An 8,068-nucleotide genomic window follows, 5' to 3' on the forward strand; every position below is an offset into this window, starting at 1 on the left:
AACACACCCAATACAATGGTAATTTGTATAGGTGCACTAGTTCGGCGAAGTGATGGTGATACAAGTGCAATATGGATGGTAGATATAGGTATTTGTAATCTGAAATAATAAAAACAGCAAGGTAACTAATGATAAAAGTGAGCGTAAACGGTATTGCAATGATAGGAAACAAGGCCTAGGGTTCATACTTTCACTCATGCAAGTTCTCTCAACAATAATAACATAGATAGATCATAAAACAATCCCTCAACATGCAACAAAGAGTCACTCGAAAGCCACTAATAGCGGACAACAAACATAGAGATTATGGTAGGGTACGAAACTACCTCAAAGTTATTCTTTCAGATCGATCTATTAAAGAGTTCGTACTAGAATAACACCTTAAGACACAAATCAACCAAAACCCTAATGTCACCTAGATACTCCATTGTCACCTCAAGTATCCGTGGGCATAATTATACGATATGCATCACACAATCTCAGATTCATCCAACCAACACAAAGTACTTCAAAGAGTGCCCCAAAATTTCTACCGGAGAGTCAAGAAAACGTCTGCCAACCCCTATGCATAGGTTCATGGGCGGAACCCGCAAGTTGGTCACCCCCCTATGCATAGGTTCATGGGCGGAACCCGCAAGTTGGTCACCAAAACATACATCAAGTGGCACGTGCACTACTAGGAAAAGGCCTACTAGTGGTGCACCAGTTTTGCCTACTAATGGTGCACTACTGGTGCGCCACTAGTACCACACCACTAGTATTAATTACTAATGGCGCACCACTGGTGCGCCATTGGTATCTGGTATACGAATGGCACACCAGGCAGTGCGCCATGCACACCAGGCAGTGCGCCATGCGCACCAGGCAGTGCGCCATTAGTATAGCCCACGTTGCACCATTAGTATACCAGATACTAATGGCGCACCACATAGAAGTGCGCCATTAGTAGCAATTTCTTTTCAAATTTTTTATCAATTTTTTTTCCAGAATTTTTTTTCAATATTTTTTCATTTTTTTCGTTCGCTTTTTTCTTAATCTTGGGTCACTATGGCTTAATCTCGGGTCAATATGCTTAATCTCAAGTCAAATCGCACTAAGTGGTCAAATTTCCCAGAAGGTCACCCATCCTCACACTACTCCAGCCCGATCACGCTTAACTTCGCAGTTCTATCCAACCCCAGCACCACTTCACTTAACAGGCACTTGTTGATATATCTATCATATCAATCCTATTATACCTTGTTGATGTCTAGGACTTTGTTCATGTTCATGACTATGATGAAATTTTGAAAAATATTTCAAACTTCCTGGTCATATTACATATCATTTTTTGAAAAAAAATTCAAAATAAATAAATTTCGAAACTATTTTTTTTTCTGTTACTACTGGCACACCTAGCAAATGGTGCGCCACTAGTAAGTTTGAAGTTTTTTGAATTTTTTTGCCTCTAGATCTTGAAAGCCCCGTAACTTTTTTTCTGTTAGGTTTTTGGGGATTTTAAAAATGTTTAACGGGGTTCGTAACTTTTTGAGTAGATGATTTTTCATATAAAAAACTTTTTAATCCGAGTTCATATGCAAAAGTTATGCCCATTTTACAAATTTCCAAAGAGATTTTGCAAATAAAGTCGAAATTCATATTTGTAAATTTTCCCAACAACTAGAGTACATATCACATGGGAAACTTATTTTCTTTTATTTGTTTGACATTTCCATCATTTTCTTTTATTTTTTTAAAACTAAAAAGGCGGTCCAAGGGGGGGGGGGAGGGTGCATTCGGGGGATTTTTGGTCAAAGCTAGTAATGGCACACCGTGGGAGTGGTGCGCCATTACTAGTTCAACTAGTAATGGTGCACCACACACACGGTGCGCCATTACTAGTTTTGAATTTTTTTTTGAAAAACTATTACTAGTGGCGCACCGTGGATGTGCTGCGCCATTACTAGTTTTAACTAGTAATGGCGCACTATCTCCTGGTGTGCCATTACTAGTTTTGAAAAAAAATAAAAAAATAAAAAAATTGAACAAAAATTACTAGTGGCGCACCGTGGATCTGGTGCGCCATTACTAGTTTAACTAGTAATGGCGCACTATCCCCTACTGCGCCATTACTAGTTTTGAAAAAAAATTGTTACTAATGGCGCACCGTGGATGAGGTGCGCCATTAGTATTTGGACACTAATGGCACACCAACACATGGTGCGCCATTAGTATATAGTAGTGGTGCACCACCTGTCTGGTGCGCCATTAGTGTCCATATCATCTATAGCCCTTTTGCTAGTAGTGGTGATATCCCATTGTCACCATAGATAAACACGACAAGACATACATCAAGTGTTCTCAAATAAAGACTCAATCCAATAAGATAACTTCAAGAGGGAAACTCAATTCATCACAATAGAATAGAAGGGGGAGAAACATGATAAGATCCAACTATAATAACAAAGCTCGCGATACATCAAGATCGTGCCATAGAGAGAACACGAGAGAGAGAGATCAAACACATAGCTACTGGTACATACCCTCAGCCCCGAGGGTGAACTACTCCCTCCTCATCATGGATAGCACTGGGATGATGAAGATGGCCACCGGTGATGGGTTCCCCCTCCGGCAGGGTGCCGAAACGGGCTGCCGAGAGGTTTTTGGTGGCTACAGAGGCTTGCGGCGGCGGAAGTCCCGATCTATATTCTCCGTGGATGTTTTTAGGGTACGTGGGACTATATAGGCGAAAGAAGTCGGTCGGGAGGTGCTCGACGGGCCCACGAGACAGGGGTCGCGCCCAGTAGGGGGCGCCCCCCTATCTCCTGGCCTCCTCAAGGATCTTCTGACGTGAACTCCAAGTCTCCAGGATGATATTCTTCCGAAAAATAACGCTGCCGAAGGTTTCATTCCGTTTGGACTCCGTTTGATATTCCTTTTCCTTGAAATACTGAAACAGGCAATAAAACATCAATATGGGCTGGAACATCAATATGGCCTCCGGTTAATATGGACTGAAACATCAATATGGACTGAAACAGGCAATAAAACATCAATATGGCCTCCGGTTAATAGGTTAGTCCCAAAAGTAATATAAAAGTGTATAATAAAGCCCTTAAACATCCAAAACACATAATATAATAGCATGGAACAATCAAAAATTATAGATACGTTGGAAACGTATCACAACCCCGTCCTGGAAATCATGTTGTTAGACAACAGTGAACCTTCGAACTATGAAGAAGCGATGGCAGCCCAGATTCCAACAAATGGCTTGAAGCCATGCAATCCGTGATAGGATCCATGTATTAAAACAAAGTATGGACTTTGACAGACTTGCCCGATGATCCCCGAGCAATAGAAAATAAATGGATCTTTGAGAAGAAGACGGACGCGGATGGTAATGTTACCATCTACAAAGCTCGACTTGTCGCTAAGGGTTACCGACAAGTTCAAGGGGTTGACTATGATGGGACCTTCTCACCCGTAGCGAAGCTTAAGTCCGTCTGAATCATGTTAGCAATTGCCACATTCTACGATTTCGAAATATGGCAAATGGACGTCAAAACGACATTCCTTAACGGCTTTCTTAAGGAAGAATTGTATATGATGCAGCTAGAAAGGTTTTGTCGATCCTAAGAATGCTAACAAGGTATGCAAGCTCCAGCGCTCCATCTATGGGCTGGTGCAAGCATCTCGGAGTTGGAACATTCGCTTTGATGAAATGATCAAAGCATTTGGGTTTATGCAGACTTATGGAGAAGCTTGCGTTTACAAGAAAGTGAGTGGGAGCTCTGTAGCATTTCTCATATTATATGTGGACGACATACTGCTGATGGGAAATGATATAGAACTCTTGGAGAGCATAAAGGCCTACTTGAATAAGTGTTTTTCAATGAAGGACCTTGGAGAAGCTGCTTACATATTAGGCATCAAGATCTATAGAGATAGATCGAGACGCCTGATAGGTCTTTCACAAAGCACATACCTTGATAAGATATTGAAGAAGTTCAATATGGATCAGTCCAAGAAGGGGTTCTTGCCAGTGTTGCAAGGTGTGAAATTGAGCTCGGCTCAATGTCTGACCACGACAGAAGATAGAGAAAAGATGAGTGTCATCTGCTATGCCTCGGCCATAGGGTCTATTATGTATGCCATGTTGTGTACCAGACCTGATGTAAACCTTGCTGTAAGTTTGGTAGGAAGGTACCAAAGTAATCCCGGCATGGAACACTGGACAACGGTCAAGAATATCCTAAAATACCTGAAAAGGACTAAGGATATGTTTCTCGTTTATGGAGCTGATGAAGAGCTCGTCGTAAAGGGTTACGTCGACGCTAGCATCTACACAGATCTGGATGACTGTAAGTCACAAACCGGATACGTGTATATTTTGAATGGTGGGGCAGTAAGCTGGTGTAGTTGCAAGCAAAGCGTCGTGGGGGGATCTACATGTGAAGCGGAGTACATGGCAGCCTCGGAGGCAGCACATGAAGCAATCTGGATGAAGGAGTTCATTACCGACCTAGGAGTTATTCCCAATGCGTCGGGGCCGATGACTCTCTTTTGTGACAACACTGGAGCCATTGCCCTTGCCAAGGAGCCCAGGTTTCACAAGAAGACCAGGCACATCAAGCGTCGCTTCAACTCCATTCGTGAAAAAGTTCAAGATGGAGACATAGATATTTGCAAAGTGCATACAGATCTGAATGTCGCAGATCCGTTGACTAAACCTCTTCCGCGAGCAAACCATGATCAACACCAGAACTCTATGGGTGTTCGATTCATCACAATGTAACTAGATTATTGACTCTGGTGCAAGTGGGAGACTGTTGGAAATATGCCCTAGAGGCAATAATAAAATGATTATTATATTTCCTTGTTCATGATAATTCTCTATTGTTCATGCTATAATTGTGTTATCCGGAAATCGTAATACATGTGTGAATACATAGACCACAACATGTCCCTAGTTAGCCTCTAGTTGACTGGCTCGTTGATCAATGGATGGTTACGGTTTCCTGACCATGTACATTGGATGTCATTGATAACAGGATCACATCATTGGGAGAATGATGTGATGGAAAAGACCCAATCCTAAGCATAGCACAAGATCGTGTAGTTCGTTTTATAGAGCTTTTCTAATGTCAAGTATCATTTCCTTAGACCTTGAGATCATGCAACTCCCGGATACCGTAGGAGTGCTTTGGGTGTACCAAACGTCACAATGTAACCAGGTGGCAATAAAGGTTCACTACAGGTATCTCCGAAAGTGTCTTGGGTTGGCACGGATCGATACTGGGATTTGTCACTCCGTATGACGAAGAGGTATCTCTGGGCCCACTTGGTAATGCATCATCATAATGAGCTCAATGTGACCAAGTGGTTGGTCACGGGATCATGCATTATGGAACGAGTAAAGTGACTTGCGAGTAACAAGATTGAACGAGGTAGGATACCGATGATCGAATCTCGGGCAAGTAACGTACCGATTGACAAAGGGAATTGTATACGGGATTACTTGAATCCTTGACATCGTGGATCATCCGATGAGATCATCGTGGAACATGTGGGATCCAACGTGGGTATCCAGATCCCGCTGTTGGTTATTGGCCAGAGAGCTGTCTCGGTCATGTCTGCGTGATTCCCGAACCCGTAGGGTCTACACACTTAAGGTTCGATGACGCTAGGGTTATAAGGAAGATATGTATGTTATTACCGAATGTTGTTCCGAGTCCCGGATGAGATCCCGGACGTCACGAGAAGTTCCGGAATGGTCCGGAGGTGAAGATTTATATATGGGAAGTTGTCATATGGTCACCGGAAAAGTTCGGGGCATATCGGTATTGTACCGGGGCCACCGGAGGGGTTCCGAGGGTCCACCGGGAGGGTCCACGTGCCCCGGAGGGCCTTATGGGCTGTAGATAGAACGGAACCAGCCCCTAAGTGGGCTGGGCGCCTTTCCCCCCTAGGGCCCATGCGCCTAGGGTTGGGGGGAACCCTAAAGGGGGCGCCCCCCCTTGCTTGTGGGGCAAGTCCCCTTCCCCTTGGCCGCCGCCCCCCTCTAGATCCCATCTAGAGGGGACGGCCCCCCTTCCCCCTTCTCCTATAAATAGAGGGGCGAGGGGAGGGCTACAGGACCACATGCAAGGCGCAACCCCTCCCCTCCCCAACACCTGTCCTCCTCCGTTAAGAGCTTGGCGAAGCCCTGCCGGAGTACTACCGCTCCATCACCACCATGCTGCCGTGCTGCTGTTGGAGTTCTCTTCCTCAACCTCTCCCTCCTCCTTGCTGGATCAAGGCGCGGGAGACGTCTCCGCTCCGTACGTGTGTTGAACGCGGAGGTGCCGTCCGTTCGGCGCTAGGATCATCGGTGATTTGGATCACGACGAGTACGACTCCATCAACCCCGTTCTCTTGAACGCTTCCGCTCGCGATCTACAAGGGTATGTAGATGCCCTCATCTCACTCGTTGCTACATGACTCCATAGATTAATCTTGGTGATGCTTAGAAAATTTTAAGTTTCTTCTACGATCCCCAACACATATGTTGATGTGTTGTCAATCAGAGTGAACTTATATTATTGATAAAAAATGAATTATTATTGAAATTAATGAGGGGCATCAAATGCATGGTGTAAATAGCACTATCATCCCTGAAATTTTAGAGCATTATGTTATTGGTTAGAAGGTGGACAGTAGATATGGGATATGTAGTGGAACAAAAAAATGCATGGTGTAAATGATGTAGAGCTACAGTTAAAAGAAACTCACTCTCTGTCTGAGTTACATACACTCTGCACAGGTTTGACATGAAAGGAGGCCATTGTGTGAGGATAGTTGTTGTAAGCTGAATGGTAAGCTCTCTTGAAGTTCTCGATGACAATGTCTGAGTGTTCCTTTATACCGTCGCAATTGATATAAGGACACGGAATTTCGAAGCGACGCATTGCAAGATTCACGATTATGACGTAGATAAAATGTGGTTTCTTTCTCACAGGTATTAAGACCTAAAACAATTAACAGGAAGTTATATCATTGTAACAAGAAAATATAGTGGAATTGAATACGAACACTGGACAGATAGAGTGAGTAGGGTGAACTCACAATGTTGCATTTGTTTGGCAGCCTGAACCCAATAGTTTTTTCTGCAATTTGTTCCTTCAATAGTTCAGTGCTTGCTCCTAGAACTTGAAATTTATCCTGCATTAAATTGAAACTGCGTCACTTGGCGTGCTAGTAGTAGTAAATGTGGTTTGTGATTATTATTTATGAGAAGCAAGAACTTACAGAGGCGTCAATGTACATTATATGCTTGTGCTCTGATGTTGGCATTGCGTAGAATTGTTCTTTCATCATCAACTCTGAGTAAGCATCGACCATGAACTAGTTGATATATCCGTATACCTTCATTGACAAACCTAAAGTTCGATGATCGGCCCAACATCGGTCGACGTAGAATATCCTCTTGCTGCCAAAAAAGATAAATGCATTTTAAATCGTATGATTTTATTATTTAACATTAGAGTTGATGAGTATTCAATTGCAATAGTAAAATAATCGAGCTGAAACTCTTTAATTTGAAAGCTTCAGACAGAATGCATTGCAGTAGTAAAAGAAAGGATCAAAACATTACTGTAAGAGGAAGAACTAATTCATTACCTATCATTTTGACTGATGCCTGGTGTACTGTCGATGATTGTTTCATACACTTCTTTCTCCTGTGTTGTAGAATCTCTTATTTCCAAAAGTTGGTAGTGATCTTGGTGGTCATTCCCTTGGTGAGTGAATCTAGGTTGTTCTAGCTGAGGATGATGTTAATGAGGTTGGAAGACATGACCGCCAGAGTTCATTTGACCATTACCAAGTTGCAGATGACCCTCATTACAATTGTTGTTTCTTTGGACTATTAGGCCTTGTGGTTGGTGTTGCATGCGCAGTTGTAATGTTCTGATAGTTGGATCACCGGTTGAGCTCGAAGGAATATCTATTGGGAAATGTTGCAGAGGATGGCCGGAATAATGCATGCTGTTGAACTGTTGTTGCAAGGCACTATAAGTTTGGCCACGAGACTCGCTTGTCCGTGGTT

This window comes from Triticum aestivum, chromosome 2B (genome assembly GCF_018294505.1).
Source record: "Triticum aestivum cultivar Chinese Spring chromosome 2B, IWGSC CS RefSeq v2.1, whole genome shotgun sequence".
NCBI classification, from domain to species: Eukaryota; Viridiplantae; Streptophyta; class Magnoliopsida; order Poales; family Poaceae; genus Triticum; species Triticum aestivum.